This window comes from Lycorma delicatula, chromosome 9 (assembly GCF_047948215.1).
Source record: "Lycorma delicatula isolate Av1 chromosome 9, ASM4794821v1, whole genome shotgun sequence".
NCBI classification, from domain to species: Eukaryota; Metazoa; Arthropoda; class Insecta; order Hemiptera; family Fulgoridae; genus Lycorma; species Lycorma delicatula.
Genome location: NC_134463.1, coordinates 60,587,040 through 60,608,632, shown reverse-complemented (window position 1 = coordinate 60,608,632; position 21,593 = coordinate 60,587,040). Strand labels below are relative to the sequence as shown.

Here is a 21,593-nt window from a genome sequence, read left to right as displayed (position 1 = left end):
TCCTCTCCTTCCTTGAGTGGCTCGGATGAGTCATTTCTCTCCGTACTTCTGTTGCTCCTAGGGGTGGTTCTTCTATGCGAATAACTTCCTATACAATTTTCGGTATTTACACATGAATAATAATTATTCTATTTTATTTTAACACAAAAGTTTTGATATAATATTTAATGATGTACAAATTAGGTGCAAGAATATACTAATTTATAATTGGGATTGTTCAATTAGTGACATTTACTGATATTATGTAAGAATAAATTATCACAAATGAAAAAATTAATAAATATTCAAGTAAATAATACATGATAATAAATAATTGTTTTCAATCAAACTTATTATTTTTGTTAAGGTAAATGAATTATACCCGTAGTTTAAATTGAAATATAAAAATTATTAATTTACAAATTAACAAAAAAATATTGAATAGTTTGCTATTAACAGCAGTAGTTAAAAGTTATTAACAATAGCATTCGCATTCACTAAGTTATAGCATAAAAACTAGCTGATACAATAAAGAGTAATCTTGAAATGTTGTCTTCAGATCATGTCGGAAATTGCAATTGAAGATGTTGTGAATAATATGCAGATTGTAACACACACGACCGACCCAAGAAATAAGCGGAAATGGCACACACGGAAGAACATCCAGATTCAGAGTGGAAGAGGCACACGCGAGTCACCCCACATTCATACATGCACCCACATGCACTCACACAAACACACACTCATTCTCTCACACATTCACGCCCCCAACCACACACACATTCTCGCCCCCCAACCACACACACATTCACTCTGTGACTCGTATGTGTCTGATCTAAAATGTCTGGGGTAATTCCGGTGTATCGCGTCCTCTCCTTCCTTGAGTGGCTCGGATGAGTCATTTCTCTCCGTACTTCTGTTGCTCCTAGGGGTGGTTCTTCTATGCGAATAACTTCCTATACAATTTTCGGTATTTACACATGAATAATAATTATTCTGTTTTATTTTAACACAAAAGTTTTGATATAATATTTTATGATGTACAAATTAGGTGCAAGAATATACTAATTTATAATTGGGATTGTTCAATTAGTGACATTTACTCATATTATGTAAGAATAAATTGTTACAAATGAAAAAATTAATAAGTATTCAAGTAAATTAATAATTAAAGTATTATAAGCCATTAAATATTTAATGATACATGATAATAAATAATTGTTTTCAATCAAACTTATTATTTTTGTTAAGGTAAATGAATTATACCCGTAGTTTAAATTGAAATATAAAAATTATTAATTTACAAATTAACAAAAAAATATTGAATAGTTTGCTATTAACAGCAGTAGGTAAAAGTTATTAACAATAGCATTAGCATTCACTAAGTTTTAGCATTAAAACTAGTTGATACAATAAAGAGTAATCTTGAAATGGTGTCTTCAGATCATGTCGGAAATTGCAATTGAAGATGTTGTGAATAATATGCAGATTGTAACACACACAAGCGCCCCAAGAAATAAGCGGAAATGGCACACACGGAAGAACAGCCAGATTCAGAGTGGAAGAGGCACACGCGAGTCACCCCACATTCATACATCCACCCACACACCCACATGCACTCACACAAACACACACTCATTCTCTCACACATTCACGCCCCCAACCACACACACATTCACGCCCCCAACCACACACACATTCACTCTGTGACTCGTATGTGTCTGATCTACAATGTCTGGGGTAATTCCGGTGTGTCGCGTCCTCTCCTTCCTTGAGTGGCTCGGATGAGTCATTTCTCTCCGTACTTCTGTTGCTCCTAGGGGTGGATCTTCTATGCGAATAACTTCCTATACAATTTTCGGTATTTACACATGAATAATAATTATTCTATTTTATTTTAACACAAAAGTTTTGATATAATATTTATATCATATTTCATGATGTACAAATTAGGTGCAAGAATATACTAATTTATAATTGGTATTGTTCAATTAGTGACATTTACTGATATTATGTAAGAATAAATTGTTACAATAGAAATAATCAATAAATATTCAAGTAAATTAATAATTAAAGTATTATAAGTCATTAAATATTTAATGACACATGATAATAAATAATTGTTTTCAATCAAACTTATTATTTTTGTTAAGGTAAATGAATTATACCTGTAGTTTAAATTGAAATGTAAAAATTAATTATTTACAATTTAACAAAAAAATATTATTGAATAGTTTGCTATTAACAGCAGTTGTTACAAGTTATTAACACTAGCATTACCATTCACTAAGTTATAGCATTAAAACTAGTTGATACAATAAAGAGTAATCTTGAAATGGTGTCTTCAGATCATGTCGGAAATTGCAATTGAAGATGTTGTGAATAATATGCAGATTGTAACACACACGAGCGACCCAAGAAATAAGCGGAAATGGCACACACAGAAGAACATCCAGATTCAGAGTGGAAGAGGCACACACGAGTCACCCCACATTCATACATCCACCCACACACCCACATGCACTCACACAAACACACACTCATTCTCTCACACATTCACGCCCCCAACCACACACACATTCACGCCCCCCAACCACACACACATTCACTCTGTGACTCGTATGTGTCTGATCTACAATGTCTGGGGTAATTCCGGTGTGTCGCGTCCTCTCCCTCCTTGAGTGGCTCGGATGAGTCATTTCTCTCCGTAGTTCTGTTGCTCCTAGGGGTGGTTCTTCTATGCGAATAACTTCCTATACAATTTTCGGTATTTACACATGAATAATAATTATTCTATTTTATTTTAACACAAAAGTTTTGATATAATATTTATATCATATTTCATGATGTACAAATTAGGTGCAAGAATATACTAATTTATAATTGGTATTGTTCAATTAGTGACATTTACTGATATTATGTAAGAATAAATTGTTACAATAGAAATAATCAATAAATATTCAAGTAAATTAATAATTAAAGTATTATAAGTCATTAAATATTTAATGACACATGATAATAAATAATTGTTTTCAATCAAACTTATTATTTTTGTTAAGGTAAATGAATTATACCTGTAGTTTAAAGTGAAATGTAAAAATTAATTATTTACAATTTAACAAAAAAATATTATTGAATAGTTTGCTATTAACAGCAGTTGTTACAAGTTATTAACACTAGCATTACCATTCACTAAGTTATAGCATTAAAACTAGTTGATACAATAAAGAGTAATCTTGAAATGTTGTCTTCAGATCATGTCGGAAATTGCAATTGAAGATGTTGTGAATAATATGCAGATTGTAACACACACGAGCGACCCAAGAAATAAGCGGAAATGGCACACACGGAAGAACATCCAGATTCAGAGTGGAAGAGGCACACGCGAGTCACCCCACATTCATACATCCACCCACACACCCACATGCACTCACACAAACACACACTCATTCTCTCACACATTCACGCCCCCAACCACACACACATTCTCGCCCCCCCAACCACACACACATTCACTCTGTGACTCGTATGTGTCTGATCTAAAATGTCTGGGGTAATTCCGGTGTGTCGCGTCCTCTCCTTCCTTGAATGGCTCGGATGAGTCATTTCTCTCCGTACTTCTGTTGCTCCTAGGGGTGGTTCTTCTATGCGAATAACTTCCTATACAATTTTCGGTATTTACACATGAATAATAATTATTCTATTTTATTTTAACACAAAAGTTTTGATATAATATTTAATGATGTACAAATTAGGTGCAAGAATATACTAATTTATAATTGGGATTGTTCAATTAGTGACATTTACTGATATTATGTAAGAATAAATTGTTACAAATGAAAAAATTAATAATTATTCAAGTAAATTAATAATTAAAGTATTATAAGCCATTAAATATTTAATGATACATGATAATAAATAATTGTTTTCAATCAAACTTATTATTTTTGTTAAGGTAAATGAATTATACCCGTAGTTTAAATTGAAATATAAAAATTATTAATTTACAAATTAACAAAAAAATATTGAATAGTTTGCTATTAACAGCAGTAGGTAAAAGTTATTAACAATAGCATTAGCATTCACTAAGTTATAGCATAAAAACTAGTTGATACAATAAAGAGTAATCTTGAAATGGTGTCTTCAGATCATGTCGGAAATTGCAATTGAAGATGTTGTGAATAATATGCAGATTGTAACACACACGAGCGACCCAAGAAATAAGCGGAAATGGCACACACAGAAGAACATCCAGATTCAGAGTGGAAGAGGCACACACGAGTCACCCCACATTCATACATCCACCCACACACCCACATGCACTCACACAAACACACACTCATTCTCTCACACATTCACGCCCCCAACCACACACACATTCACGCCCCCCAACCACACACACATTCACTCTGTGACTCGTATGTGTCTGATCTACAATGTCTGGGGTAATTCCGGTGTGTCGCGTCCTCTCCCTCCTTGAGTGACTTGGATGAGTCATTTCTCTCCGTAGTTCTGTTGCTCCTAGGGGTGGTTCTTCTATGGGAATAACTTCCTATACAATTTTCGGTATTTACACATGAATTCGGTATTTACATGATATTATGTAAGAATAAATTGTTACAATAGAAAAAATTAATAAATATTCAAGTAAATTAATAATTAAAGTATAATAAGTCATTAAATATTTAATGACACATGATAATAAATAATTGTTTTTAATCGAACTTAGAAATAAGTTTGCTGTTACTTGTAACAGCAGTAGTTACAAGTTATTAACACTAGCATTAGCATTCACTAAGTTAGAGCATTAAAACTAGTTGATACAATAAAGAGTAATCTTGAAATGTTGTCTTCAGATCATGTCGGAAATTGCAATTGAAGATGTTGTGAATAATATGCAGATTGTAACACACACGAGCGACCCAAGAAATAAGCGGAAATGGCACACACGGAAGAATATCCAGATTCAGAGTGGAAGAGGCACACGCGAGTCACCCCACATTCATACATCTACCCACACACCCACATGCACTCACACAAACACACACTCATTCTCTCACACATTCCCGCCCCCATCCACACACACATTCACGCCCCCCAACCACACACACATTCACTCTGTGACTCGTATGCTTCTGATCTACAATGTCTGGGGTAATTCCGGTGTGTCGCGTCCTCTCCTTCCTTGAGTGGCTCGGATGAGTCATTTCTCTCCGTACTTCTGTTGCTCCTAGGGGTGGTTCTTCTATGCGAATAACTTCCTATACAATTTTCGGTATTTACACATGAATAATAATTATTCTATTTTATTTTAACACAAAAGTTTTGATATAATATTTAATGATGTACAAATTAGGTGCAAGAATATACTAATTTATAATTGGGATTGTTCAATTAGTGACATTTACTGATATTATGTAAGAATAAATTGTTACAATAGAAAAAATTAATAAATATTCAAGTAAATTAATAATTAAAGTTGTATAAGCCATTAAATATTTAATGATACATGATAATAAATAATTGTTTTCAATCAAACTTATTATTTTTGTTAAGGTAAATGAATTATACCTGTAGTTTAAATTGAAATGTAAAAATTATTAATTTACAAATTAACAAAAAAATATTATTGAATAGTTTGCTATTAACAGCAGTAGTTACAAGTTATTAACACTAGCATTAGCATTCACTAAGTTATAGTATTAAAACTAGTTCATACAATAAAGAGTATCTTGAAATGGTGTCTTCAGATCATGTCGGAAATTGCAATTGAAGATGTTGTGAATAATATGCAGATTGTAACACACACGAGCAACCCAAGAAATAAGCGGAAATGGCACACACGGAAGAACATCCAGATTCAGAGTGGAAGAGGCACACACGAGCCATCACACATTCATGCACCCCACATTCATACATCCCCCCACACATTCACATGCACTCACACAAACACACACACTCATTCACGCCCCCCAACCACACACACATTCACTCACACAAACACACACTCATTCACACCCCCCAACCACACACACATTCACGCCCCCAACCACACACACATTCACTCTGGAGACTCGTATATGTCTGATCTACAATGTTTGAGGTAATTCCGGTGTGTCACTTCTCCTTCCTTGAGTGGCTCGGATGAGTTTTTTCTCTCCATACTTCCGTTGCTCCGTGGGGTGGTTCTTCTTTGCGAATAACTTCCTATACAATTTACGATATTTACACATGAATAATAAATGTTCAGGCGACGTTCGATGCAGGGGAAATGTTTGCAAGCATTAGTGCCAGGCTTTGTGCAAGAGTATGAAGCAGAAGTGATATTCAGGACAATCTCCCGATGTGACTCCACTGCTTATTTATAGGCGACTTCGGCTGTGGTATATCTCTGTGGCTGATCACACCATTCAAGACACGTGACGATGACTTTAATCTCTAACTACGAAAAGTATCATAATAGAAAAAGTGTTTTGTTACTTCCAATAGAGGTTCCCATTCCTTGGTATCTGCGTGGGATTGTCACTAGAAAGTTTACCAAAACTAATAGTGAGCTGTGATGTGCTTCACAATATCGCCAAATAACTTGAAGGTTTATTTTTTTGAGGACTTGTAAGAAGATTTGGAGGAGGATGTGTTCCATGCAGAGGAAGTTGGCAGAGAGATACGTGAAACCAGTGCAAGAAAACTTCGTGGGGAACAGAAGCGGCGGGATATGCTACATTTTATTTAATTTATGTATTATAATTCTAAAGAATTTAATTTTCTTTTCATTTGTAAGCTTATGTTACATGTTGAATTTTAATTTATTGTCTAAAATACAAATTGTATAGCCTCAATTGCAGTACACTCCGTTTATAAAATCATTACCAGTTTTACAAATTAATTAGAATAATAAAAATATAAAACACAAAATAAAAAATTAAAATTAAAATTAAAATCTGATGTCGGCAATAATCAGCTACTTTACTGGTTGGCCTGTTGATGTCACATCACAGTCACGATCCAGTACTTGCTGCGCCGGCGGCACCAATCTTCTAGCTGTCGACTATATCTGTGTCTATAACTGTTAGGCCTGCTGCAGTTCCATAGACAGGCTCATCAAGGGGGCGGGGGTCGACCGGAACGTCACTAAGCGGGTGTCTTCCCCTATGCGGTTGGGATGGATGTACTCACGACCCACCATGGTGACAACAGCTAAGCTAACAGTGTATACAATCAGACGGGCAAATTGTACTGGCCTACATTTCTATTTTTTAATCATTTATTTTATTATTTTTATGATGACGTATTATCAAAAATGAATGTTTGATAATATATAGTTATTTTAAATTTTTTTTAAATAAACGTCAGAGGTTATGTTAGTCTGTGATTCATTGTCAATGTAGTATTTATATAGTTTCTTCAAATATTTCTTCTCTTTCTGGATTTTCTGCAGTTCAGATTGCTGTTACATGACCAGCTTCTGCAGTTGAGGAGTCTAAGTCTTTCTTCATTTTCCTATGACATCATCTGGTTTATACTGGTTCTCGCATAAGTCTTTGCAGATGTGGTATTCGCCTGTTGTACAACTTGAAAAGACGTAATCTTATTAACTGAAGATTTTGGAGGATCGCTGCATTCATCATTACTATTAAACGTGAAGCTGTTATCTTCGGTTCACTGTGGTACCCCAACGAAAATATTTCCTGGCACTTTGGTGAAAACTGGATTTTTTTTTCACCCGATATTAATAAAAACATTTTTCGCCAATCATTAAGTTTGATCTTTTTGTTTCCCGTTGTTTTTTTATCAGTTTTCTTTTTTATTTTGATCTTTAAATTTTATAGCATTTTCTTCATTTGGGCTGCTAAGATTTCACTTCCAGTACCTTAGGGATATATGCTACATTCTTCCCACGCCGTATCTTTTTCATTAATTACTTTTGGCACTCTTAACTTTTCCACAACACTGAGTGTTCTGTGAGTAATTTGACGAATAAATATCTATCAACAGCGTTCGTAACAACCCATTTATCTTCCCTTGACAACATTAAAATAAGATGAGTGTTCTGGAACAATAAAAGAATCTTCCTCTTATGAGCTAAGGCTGCACACTGAGCTAAGATTGACATGGTGGGAGTGCGTGGTGGGACGCAGAGGGAACGAGGAACAAGTTGCAACATGAATGATAGTTATTGCTGCAATTTATTTTATAACTACCCATAGTTGTACCTTCAGTTTCTTCCAGATACCCCTCCTGGCAGTGTTAATTAAACTACCTAGATGTAGTGTTTGTTTTATTCACTTTTATTCACTTCATCACAGACATTAAAATTAGTAAAAAAATAATCCACATAAATTTAAAACACAAAAGTTTTTTGATAATAGTAAAATAATGGTTAACAGTAGAAATATCTAAAAATAAAATTTTAGTGTTATCATTTTATAAAACAATATTTAGTTACCAATGTAAACTATAGTTTGTATTTTTAAAATAATTTTTCTGAAAAATTTTCAATAACTGTAACCGAATATTTTAAGTTACCAATTGCAGTTAGTAATATGTACAAATAGAATTTTAGATATCAGCAACGAAGAAGAATCGCAAGGAATAATAAATAATTATCATATAGATATTTATCATAGAGGAATACAGGAAATTCTGTCAGCAAATTAAGATAAATAAATAAAATAAATAAACAAAGACAAAAACAAAAAAAATTTTGTTTTTAAAAAAATATATGTCGTCAAGAAATAACTTTTATAAATAATCAAAAAAATATCTGAAAAAAAACTTAAAATATCGAAAGAAAATATTGTAAATTAAAATAAAGGATTTTGAAACTTACCTTATTTTAGCTTCTGTATCCAAAATTTAAAATGTTGGAAAATGTAATTATACACTGCCATCCGCTGTTATTCACTGTCTTCGAATTTATTTTCCATACTTCCCCGTTTTATATACTATGTATAAATAATGTCTTGTACTTTCAAAATTTTTGTACTGTTGCTAAGAAACAGATTTTATAATGATTTCATAGTTACATTAATTGTAAATACTTTGAATTAATATTATTATTTAGAGTGTACATGTTTTACTATTCACATAAAGCACTTAGGTACTTGCCCTAGATAATTGCAAATTTGGTTTTTGATCTAGTCCAGATACTGAAAACCTTTGACTACATCATTAACCAAAAAAGTTTTAAAATAACAATTTTAAATTTGTTATCGTTAATTTGAAAAAAAAAGTTTAAAATGTTAACTCGCGGATACATTCTTGTGGTTGTAGATGTTAATAAATTTATTCCAGGTTAGCAAATTTAATTATTACTGCAAAACACAGAATTATTGATTTAAACTAAAAGTGTAAAATATAGCCGATACCACAAATAATCTTACTGTATTAATTCCAAATTAAAAAAGTCCAAAATTTCAATTTAATCAGTGACCGTTGACTATCAAGGACACATGTTCATTATACTTTTTTGTAGGGAATGTAGTTCTCTATTTTACAAATGAGCTTCAAGAATTTGACCTTCTTATTTGTTAAGAAATGATCTTTTAAATTATCTGTTCTAGTCACCACCGATTAGTGAATGTCATGCTGTAACGATTTTATGAAAATTTTGTACAGGTGTACTTACATCATTGTAGTTAATAATAACAAAGATGATTACTGTTAAAATTTCAAATTGCATATGAAAAAATTCTATAATATAAAACACAAAGAGATGAAATGCTAAAAATGACTAATAGAATCTCGCTTCAGTCAGGTAATTAAAATAAAATAAAATTTCAAAAGTAAATTTCTTTATATTCCTATACACATACATTCCTATAAATATATGCGTAGCGCGTCCTAGAAAGTATTAGCCAAATTTAAGGATTAACTCAGAAAACATCAATAAAAATAAATTAATGATTTACGATCAAAATCTATACTTTTATGTGGAAAAACATTATCCTCTGCATATTCTGCCAATATTGATATCCGTTTGAACCATGATATGGATATAACATAGCATCTTCACCAGCATAATCAAGAAAGCTTCATTACTCTTCATTTCACTAATTTTTATAACATCTAATACTGTAATACAAATACATAATACAAAGACTATGAATAAAAAAACTAAACAATAATTATTAATACAAACATTACTCATTTATGATCATAAAATTAATTAAACCTAAATTTATGCGTAGTAATAATACAGATGTAGTATTTGTATTAAAACCTATACATACATAAACAATTAATATAACACTATGTAACAGAAACTTATTAAAGAGAAGTTAAATCATGAAAATCTGCTCAAATTCTGGTCAATATCTGCCTGATAAAAATATGAACACCAACTTCATTGATAAAAAAACATTAATATTTATGGTTCGTCAAGATTACCAAGGTTTAGTTTCAAGATGTAATCTCTCTATGACCATTTCTTGATAACAATAATTTTATATTCAAGATGTAATAATCTGTTTTGAGATTAGCTGTGGAAAATATTAAATGACCATCCTTTTAGTTGTTGTAATGTGATATTTTTTTATGTCAAAATTATTGGTTTCCAGTGTCCTTTAAATTGGTGTATCATTGTCGTATTATTTCACTTTAAATCAATTTGAGTTGCTCTCCATGCTATTCCCCTGAGTGTGGTGGTCTCATACAAAAAAAAATTATTTGGAGGTAGAAAAATTTGCTAAATTTCACTTTTCTATACTGAACCTTAATCTTGAAGGTTAAAATATTAAAATTATTCATTATTTCTTCGCCTCCAAGGAGGGTGAAGTTGTGAATTGAAGATATTCATTAAGTAAAAAAAAATTAATCCTTTTATTTCATTTTTATATTTCTGCAACTATGACAGAGAAATAAGTTATTAATTTTTCATTCTCAAAGGTGTGCCTACTTTAGTTACCATAGTTAATGTTATTCTAAAATAACATGTGCGTACAGAACGGTGTCTGCAGAGGTGGTAGGGGTACTCGCTGGGGTCTCCCCGATTCGTCTGAGAGTTTTGCAGAGAAAAAGGCAATATCAGGGAATGACCATAGAAGATGCGGGGCACTAATTACTTAAGAATGGCAGGAGGCATGGAATACGGCGAGGAATGGCGCCTGGACGCGCAGACTCAAACCCAGGTTAGAGCCGTGTCTGGTGAGGAGACATGGGGTGGTTGGATATGTCACACAGTTCCTCTTCGGTCACGTCGAACTTGAGGAATATCTCTACCGGTTTGGTAGAAGGATGTTCCAGAACTGCATATATTACGGGCTGCAGGATACCCCCTTCCATATCTTCTTTGAATGTCCTCGGTGGGATGGGGCCAAGTTAAATTGTAATCTCGGATGGATCATCCGAAACCGCTGTTAAAGGGTTTAAGAAAATGGCTGAGCATGGAGAAGCTTATTGCAGACATCCTAAAGAGGAAAGAAAAGGATTACAGAGAATGGGGACAGATAAATACCCGGGTAAAAGACGTTGGAGGGGAAGGACCGCCCCCTGCTGAGCTGCCGTTCGTCCGTGCTTGCACGGGTGGGCGGCAGTGAGGACTCCCGACTCCGGGTCAAAATAAAAATGGAGAAAAATCGTAGTCCCGGCGGATGGGACGGGGGTCCCAGGAACGTCATAGCCGGGCCCGGTTACCCCCCGCCTCTGAAGTTAGAGGCAGGCAAATTAAAATAAGAAGATCCACAACTAGTGGGCCGGACCTACTGCTGGCAGGCGGGGAGATCCGTTAGAGTCGCAAGGACACGCCCCTGGACTTAGTCATCTTGACTGCAGATTTGGTCCAGGGGTGTAGGGAAAAAAGATTATTGTTATTCTATCTTTTGTAATTTAGTTCTTTTTCAGGTTTCTATAAAGCCTGACTACTACAATTATTAGTTATCAGTATTATTCTCACAACCATGATGATAATGTACAGTGCGGGGGTCCAGGGAGTGAAGTCCTCTGGATAGATGATTTCAATTTATAAATTATTTTTTAACTTTAGACTGCTTCAGTAGTCGTGTACGACTTTCAGGCATGGATCATGAAGGCGGAAGACCGGAAGAGAATTGATGTATTCGAAATGAGGGCTTAAAGAAGAATGCGTCGCATCATATGTCCGGGAGGAAGAGTAATTCAATTATAAACGAACTGGGTATGCACAGGAGGTTGCCCGCAGTATTTTTCCAGCGGAACTTTTTCGGCCATATAGTCCGTAGGACCGGCAAAAATCTTGAGAAACTAGTCTTACCAGGGAAACATCGAAAGCAGCAAGTTCTCGATCTAAAGACTGCCGAAAAGATGGTTGGATCAATTTGAAGATGTGACGGGAAAATGTTAGGTACATTGATTCCAATGGGAGAGGAGCATGAGCTATGGCGGGAAATTGTCAGCGGGATATGACTAATTATCAGACATGATACGAAAGATCACTGATGAGGTAACTATGTTACATAAATATTTTAAGGAAGCTCAAAAATATAAACACATTTGAAATTTTCTTTTTAAATAATATATTTTTTAATCAACTTGATTAATTTCAAACACTTACGATTTTTCTACATGACAATAAACAACGTATGTAATCTCCTATATTGATTTTTACTAATACCAGTTTTCTCAATTTCACTTAAAATTTCAGACATAAGTTTACCAATCCAGAAATCCTAGACTTAACAAACCAAATATGTATAACCCTTTATGTGGTGTAGTAAAAATGAAATATTAAAATTAAATTTGTGTTTTACTTTTACTTCCTTGTATGAAGTAAAGGAAGTATTGTGATCGCGTGATGTCAGTTTTCATGTTTCAACGGAAATATTCAGTTTGACCATCCCTGAATCCATTTTCGGCGTGACGTCTGTACGTACGTATGTATGTAGCTCGCATAACTCAAAAACGATTAGCCATAGGATGTTGAAATTTTGGATTTAGGACTGTTGTAACATCTAGTTGTGCACCTCCCCTTCAGATTGCAATTGACTGAACTTAAAGTGTCCAAAAAAGCTCAAAATACAAAAAATTTGAATTTTGTATTTTTTCTTAACTGCAGAAATATGCCCTTATTGCGATCTTTTCAACAATATATCATAAGTGGTACTTACTTTCATTGGTTTTAGAGTTATAGCAAAATAAAATTTTAATTAATGAAAGAAGGGGAAAGCACATCGGTTCGAATCCGACTTTATCAACTTTTTTAAACTTTTCTTTTAATTTAAATATATTGATTTATTAATAATTATTATTCTCTAATTGTAAAAAAACGTTTTACAGTAAATAATATTAACTGTATTAACTAACTAATTAATAATAATTCAATAACAATAAAAAATAAAATGTAAAAATATCAGAAGTTATTAATGAAATAAAATTTTATGTACTTTTATTTTTTTTAAATGTGGATATGTAATTAATAAGCGTACAAGGAAGTCATGTGGTGTCCACATCAGATTGTTTTATCTATATCTTTATTATAATAAAAAAAATTAAAAGTTATATTATAATTATAAGGACACACCTAAAATAATAAAATAGAAAAGGTATTCCTTATTCACTTCATTATATAGTTTTTTCGTAAGATGAAAAAACAGTTGAATACTCTTCAGCTGGGTCTGATCGTAAACGCCAACTCAAAGTGGTTTATGGCAGATAAATGTTCGGCCACAAGTACTGACAGTACAGACAAATGGCCACAAGTACTGTATATATTTTTATTTTGTTTATGTGTGTGTGTGTTAGCGTTTGTTTTGTTTAGTAAGGTTCACCTCAAATGGGTTATCCATCAACTCCAAATAAACTAACATATTAACGCTGCTCCAGCTGAAACAACAGAAATTGACTCTGGCATTTGTGTTTAAGTAAAACAAAAAAAATAATAATAATAATAAATTGTTGGTGGTCAGATAATTAAATTAGTTTGATGGCGTGAAAGTTATTTCTTCATCATAGTAAATTTACAATAATTATTTATTTGAATTGTAGATAATTACAATGTTTATAATAAAATTATACAATATGTCATATTAAATTAATAATTTACTTTAGGGTATATGTAAAATTAAAATTCTTCTGTTCACTTCAACTGATTATGCGTTCAAATATTAATACCTTTCTCTTTGACTCATTTATCTTCATTAATTTTCTGAACAGCTTTATCTTACTAGTATCTTTGATTATTTTTGAGAATTGTATTGGCCCAGAAATCTTTTTGACCTAATATTTAGACTTATCAATATTAATAAAAGAAATTGTCAATATGTAATCTAAAACTTATTTATTTATGAAATTTTAAAACTTTTATTTTTCAATTCTAGTTTTCAACATCTTGAGAATTTTTTTCAAGTGTCTACCAGTTTGGTTCTCTGTTATTTAAAAATTACTAAAAAACAATACATTTGAAATATTTGCTCTTGTTAACCGTAATTATCAAAGAGAATGAAACACTTATTGTATTTCAAAAATATGCCTGATTTTACTCTCTCTTTCAGTAAAAATGATGATCAATCATTTTCTAAATTACTTTTCGTTGCATAAAAATGATCATGCTATAAAATTTTAGATTGAATATAATTTCAATAAGTTTTGTTTGTTTATAATATTTTTTTTAATATCATGAAGTTTTGTCCCCGTTCCAGCAAAAAAGTGATTTTGTTTCACTTTCTGGATTATTTTGATTTATATCAGAAACTTTAAGGAAATAAATATTAAGGTTGCTGTATTTTTCAATACTTTCCATTATATTTGTTTTTTAGTTTAATCTTGAGTGAGGGGAAGTGCCCTCTCTTTTAAAATAATGTTTTTAAGGTTGTTTGAAACAACTAACTACCGTTCGATAATAATCAAGTACCATAACATCTGATGTATGAGTTCGACTTGCATGGAGAAGTAGTAGTCTTCATCTTTCATCCTGAAATTTTCCGTTGGCATCCTGATCAGGCTTAGTAATTTTTCTTACTTTTAAAATTAATTTCTCACATCTTTATCATAAAGAGAAGAAGTAACTAAAATTTCGGCATCATAATATAGTCTTTAAGAGAAATTAAAGTAGTAATAGGCGACTATTTAAAAAAAAAATCTGCAGTTCAGTTGCAATAGATTTAGTAAAAAGGTTAAGTATTTTTATTGTTCAGTTGGGCAATTTTATTCCCATTGCACAAGTACAAGCTCATTGCGTGTTTCGTAGATATTATCAAAAAATGATATTTATATATATATATATATATATATATATATATATATATATATAAATAACAAAAAAGTACATATTTTTTTTATATTTGTTGTTTTAAACTTTACGTCTGTTATATAGAGTATGTCCACGAAGAAGTATGAGCTTTTGATTTAGTATCACTCGCCCATTTCCCCACCGATTCTATTGAAATTTTACAGATATTTTAATTAAGGTTCTAAAAATATTCTGCGAAAATTCCAACCTCCTGCAATTCATAAAAATAAAATAGCGGCTTTCAAACAAAAACTTCAATTTCAGGTAAATCACATTTTTTTATGCATTACAAAATATCTGGTAAAAATGATTAAAAACAGATGATGTATTGTTGAACAGCTGTTCAAATTGAATAAAACAAGTTAGTAATCATAACCATGACTAATTATCTAACTGTCTTTAATTATTCTAATTCTAATTAGATATATTATAAAATATAATTATTTTAATATGAGCTACACTGAAAAATTTAAGATTAAAATTTTGTAAATAAATTACTGATATCTTTTTTTTGAAATAAAATTGTTTTTCATCTTTAAAACATTGAAATCTAAATTCTGGGTCAGAACTGTTCATTAACTGCTAAATTGTGAGATTTTATATTTACTTACTTTCATATTTTCTTCAATATTCCCATAAATGGCCCAGAATATAATTCTCTGAGAACTCCTACCATAAGTTTTGTTATTTATAAGGTAATATTTTCTTATCAACTTTTTTCATCAGTAGTGAATTTTTGTTACAGTTTTTTCATCATATTTATAGTTTTCAATTTTTATTGTAATTAATTTATAACTTTATTTTTTGTATGACTAATTTGACAACCTAATGTTTTAATCTTCTATAAAGTTCTAGATAATAATAATTCCTTATGAAATTGCTGAGGTATGGTATTTATAAGAGTAGTAGAAAATCTTGTAACATTTACATTCTGTTCCACTCTGTTTAACATGCTTATGGGTTCACAAATCAGTGATTTTGTTTTTACGATATTCAGTTAAACAGTACAAAGTTTATACAGCTAAACAGCTGTATAAACTTTGTACTGTTATGTACAAACGTAACAGTATGTACATACAGTACATAAATGTGTACTGTGTATGTACTGTATGTACAGTATGTACAGCTGACTTGTTGGTCACTATGTTTTAAGGTTATTAAGCTTTTTTAATGTTAACATTTTTTTTTAATGAGTATAAATAATTTGTGTTTTTGTACTCAAGAAGACAAGTCACATTTTATGTATATTTTATAATAGACCACTTAAATAAAAAATGTACCTTTTGATAATTAAATTAATATATCTCTACAAATTCTAAGAATTTACACAAAAATTACAATATAAATCATAATAATTTGCTAAAAACAAAACTTCATAGAATAATATATATTTATTTATCTCATTGAATTTATTTATTTACATAACACTTTGTTCCATTATAATTTTTTGAAATGTCAACAAACTCTAGTTAAATGTAAACCAGTTATTTAAAGTGACTTTAAGTTCAAACATCGGGACTTAGTACAGGTATAGTAAACTATCTGTTTCTGTATGCTTGAACATAGTTCAGGCATGATACTGAAATTATTAAAAATTTGTATAACAGTAATTAAAATTTGAATAAAAATTATTATTATTTAACACATGCAGTGAATTTAGTGCAGTGTGGCATATTGTCTTGTATTTATTTTAGTCATATTTCATACTGGAGATTTGATTTATGAAGTGTTTGCCTTATCATAGACGTGGATGAGAGTATAGAAAATCATTTATGTTTTTAGCAATATTATGTCAAGGGTATTTTTTACTGTTACCAGTAGCATTGTAGTGGCTAATATTTTAAAAGTGTTAATATAGAATTTGAATTATTTTACAAAATTTAATTCATTTTTATAAATAAAGGATTTTTACTAGTCCTTTATAAATAAAGGACTATTTTTCTTGATGTTTATTCCCATTTTAACTTCTTTTGCTAGTTGATATTATTATAGTAAATATCCTAAATAGTTTATGAAGGTTCTTTTTTTGCATGCAGTGAGTGGGATTACATAGACCATCTGAATCCGTACAAAAATGTTAATTTAAACCATTAACATTTGAACATTTTTATAGATGTTAATAAGTGATAGGATTGTTTATTTGTGTGTACATTTGTATAAACTATCATTTACTATGACTAGTTAAAGTTAATTACTTTAAAGCTATAATCCTCTAATAACTTGTTAACTATCTTGACCATTTTTATAATGAAAAAAAATTATCATTATTTATAAATAATTATAATTTTATGTACTATTTTATTTTATTACTATTATAAAAATGTTAAAAAGTTATTTTTGTATATAATAAATAATTCTTTTATTTCATATTTTGTTTTTATATTATGTAGTTTATCTGGAAATCATTTCTTTATCATTTTCATGTCATTAATTTCATAATACGTTTACACTATGACTGTATTTCTGTATAATAACTCTTAACAATATGTAAAATTATTCTTAATTTAGAAATTATCAATTTTTATACAAGAAGCCTCAAATTTTAATACAAGCTGTTGGTTATTTCAGTGTTTTGTTGGTTTATCAAACCTGCAAACGTAGCTGTTTGTGTTTTAAGACTGATAATGAGTTAATTGTCTTCAATGTTCATTAGTCACTTAAAGATGTCAGTTTCTTGTAATTGCTAAAGACCAATATAAATATCCAATCTTTTTTTTTTGCTTTCTTAAAAAGTATTTGATTGGGATTGGTAATTCTTGGTAGAATGTGGCACTAGTTATCAAATGCTCATGCATGTATTTTTTTGGTACATAATAGAGTTACATTAATTGTTATCCAGCAGTTATTGTGTGTGTTAGTAGTTTTACAGGTACTTCGTGTAGTTTTATTTTGTTTTGACAATGCATTGATCAACCTTATTGTATCAAATTCTGTCAAATGCTTGTTGATAAACAAAGTGAAACAACTCTTAAGATTAACCAAGATTTTGGAACAAATCTACCGTACTTATGCAAATTAAAGATTGATATTAACCAAACTTCAGTTTAGAGTATCCAGCATACCGCATGGTTGTCAGTTGGCTGTTCAAAAAATTGTTAATAACATTGGGATTAGGGATGATTCCTTATATTCAGCTTTAACAGAAGATTTGGTCATACATAGAATGGTTGCAAAATTTGTGTCAAAGTCTCTTTCACTTTATCAGAAAGAGATTAATTTTTTTGTGTTACATAAAATATCCTGGAGTGTGCCAGCTATGATACTAACTTTTTAACTGATCTTGGTGTACTAATATGACCCAGAAAATGAAGCTCATTTGTTATGAAAGTTATTATCTCTAAGGCTAAGGAAAGTAAGATAAGTGAGAGACAAATAAAAAGTAATGCTTCATTTTTTCTACTACCATGGAGTAGTAGATCATGAATAAAACACCAGAAGGAAAACTCTCAATAAACAGTGTAACTATCTATCTATCTATCTGAAAACTGTCATTTTCGTAATTCAGAACTTTGTCAAATCTGAAATTCTTCTGATTTGCAAGGGTGCTAACTTACCAATCATAAGTCTGTGATTTCTGAATTTCCCCAAGCTGATGATGTCACTGAAAGGATATTGTTTTGACAGTTAGAACAACAGTTAAAACAGCAACTCGAACTGGTAGCTATAACAGGAGTATGAAGAATGTTTCCAGCAGTGGAAGGACTGCGGACTGCAGAGTTAGGTGTATAGTGTCACATAGGGACTACTTTGACAAAGATTACGATTGGAAGCTAAGAGGTAAGCTGTGTTTTTTTTTAGTCTACGGGTGTAAACCTTTTCAATAGACATCATATGCTTAACTAATGATTTATAGTATCTATTTAATCTTGAAATGGTGATGAATTATATTCTTTGAAAACACATATTTAACTGATAAAGTTATTAATGAAAATTAGAATATAAATAAACAAGAATTTAAAAAAATATCAATGTTGATCATGATGATAAGTTAAGTATTTGTGAAAATGCTTATTCTTTACTCAAAGGCTGGTGTTTTGAAACTGGACTAAATTTATCTGTCTTTTTTTCTAAGTAAAATAAACTTCAATTCTGTCAGTTTCCAGTTTGTGTTGAATAAAATCTATTATACCAAAGTAAATCTTAAATTATAAAATTAATGGTGATACGGAATAAAACTGCAGAATTTATATCATAACTAAAAGGAAAGAAACAAGATTATTAAGAGTTTTTAAACAATGTTTAAGAATGATCAAATTATAATTATTTTTAAAGAAATTAAAAATTTTAATTGGATAGGATTGTGATACTTTCTTTACTCTGTTCATGTTGACATCATCATTGAAGTGCCAGTAACTCAATAAGATCTTGCAGAGATACAGTTCCGGACAGTTAGAAATACAGTTGTTTTTATTAGTTTCTTTAAGAAAGCCTTTTATCATGTTTCATTATTACTATAAAAAATTTACCCCTAACTAAATTTGAAAAAGTTGTTGCAATTATTTTATATAGTTTATAACTGACTGCTCTTATCAAAGGTTGTAAAAGAAATACCTGAAGGGACAGTTGGCCATTTTAATTAAACCATACGAATGATTAAAGAAAGATGGAAAGCATTCAGTGATATTTTATAAATATCATTTACTGGTATCATCTCTTATACTTTTGAGTGCTAGTCATTTAATTACAAAGACTTCCCATAATACTGACTGTTTGTTTAGTGTATCTCAGTACATTATTAAAAACTTATTTTTAAGTTTGTATGTTACATAATACATTTGCCAGTGGTATAAATTGCACATAAGAAATTAAAAACAGGGCTCTTTGATAAATCGTGAAATAATTATGTATTATTTTGAAATTCTGTATACAAAAGATCTTTATCGCTATCATCTTCTTTAATTTCAGATTCTTCAGTAGTGCAGTCTCATCTTTTTTTTAAACATCACATCATCAGCCTTGTTCACCACAAGAGATGCAAATAAACAACAAAAGTAAATTTTCTGACAAATCTTGAACAAAATTTTTCTTTCGGTCAAGTTTCCACAACTAATACTACATACCTGCATTTACTTATACACCATTAAATGACATCTACAAAGCTTTCAGATGTGTAATATTATAACTGAATTTATTATAAAACATAGAAGCTTGGAGACATTATGTTATTTTATGTGGCATCACTGTTAAAATAATACTATGGCTCTTGTATGCCAAGTGTTAACATGTACTAGGTTTATTCAGATACCCTTATATTTATATGATTATCTGTTATTGCTATATTTTTGTAAACTCTGTACAAAAGTGATATAGTTCATTTTCCTGAAGTCTTTTAACTGGGATTGACTTGTGTGACCTTTTAAAGTGGTTTTTAAAAACCAATAAATATTATTTCCATAAAAAAATTGAAGAATCAAACAAATAAAAAGCATAATTTTTATTAAATCTCAGATGATGGGGTAAATTAAAAATGTATATTGAAAAAAAGTTACTTAAAAAAAAGATAATGTTTGTTGATAAATATCCATAAGTAAATTCTATTATAATTATTAAAAGTTGAATATATTACATATATTCAACTCATAATCACAAAAAATAAAATCTGCACACAAGATAGAAAGTATAGTTTATAGAAATTTGTACTTTAAATTATCAGTTTTTTTATTTTTAAAACACTTTATTAAAAGAAACAGGAAGAGGTAACGCACCAGGGAAATTAAATGGGAGAAATGTGATAAAATTAACTTATCTGTTCACGCTGTGGTCACAACTTCATACAAAGTTAAATGAAATTATTTCCTCTGGAATATTTTCATAAATTGTGTTATATTTTTAATATTAAGTTAAGGTTTATTTTTATTTTAAATGAATTTTATTTTAGGTTTCTTGTTATAAATAAATTATACATGTGTACATCTACAATAATAAAGTAAATTGCACTCTTAGAATATGTTTTAAACAAATGGTAATCAGATATCAGAGAAAGGGCCCATGAGAATATATGTTATTATATTGGAATATTCTGTTAAAGATTATAAAAATCATTCTTACTGCAGTTATATAACTCTTGAATCATAGTTTTCACATTGTGTGCATGTGGTCTGTGTGTTAAGTGTGTTTCTTCATGTAAATAATTAGCAGCTCTAAATATCTGAATCATATAGGACCAGTAGTATTTTGACTTATCGTCTTACCTTAATCCTTTTTTTTTTCTTTTTTTTTTTTTTAATAATTCATATTTTACTAGTCCAATGATGTAACACAGCTACTTGTAACCGTAACCTGCACTAAAACAAGAGTTACAGATATTAGTAAATCCCAACTGAATTATGCTGTACCAAATATGTAGATGATTTTCAGAATATCTTATAAAGTACTCATTTACCAACAATTCACTAAAAAACTGATTAATTAT

The 21,593-nt window shown here is 30.5% G+C and overlaps 1 protein-coding gene across 1 annotated transcript in view; it reads left to right on the top strand.

Moving 5' to 3' along the window:
• Positions 1-20,105, top strand: part of boca (LDLR chaperone boca) — a 57,910-nt gene extending 37,805 nt beyond the window's left edge. The window contains exon 6 of the mRNA XM_075375852.1: positions 20,087-20,105. The gene's annotated coding sequence lies outside the window, so the exon portion shown is untranslated. The remainder of the gene's footprint in view (positions 1-20,086) is intronic.
• The last annotated feature ends 1,488 nt before the right edge of the window (positions 20,106-21,593 follow it).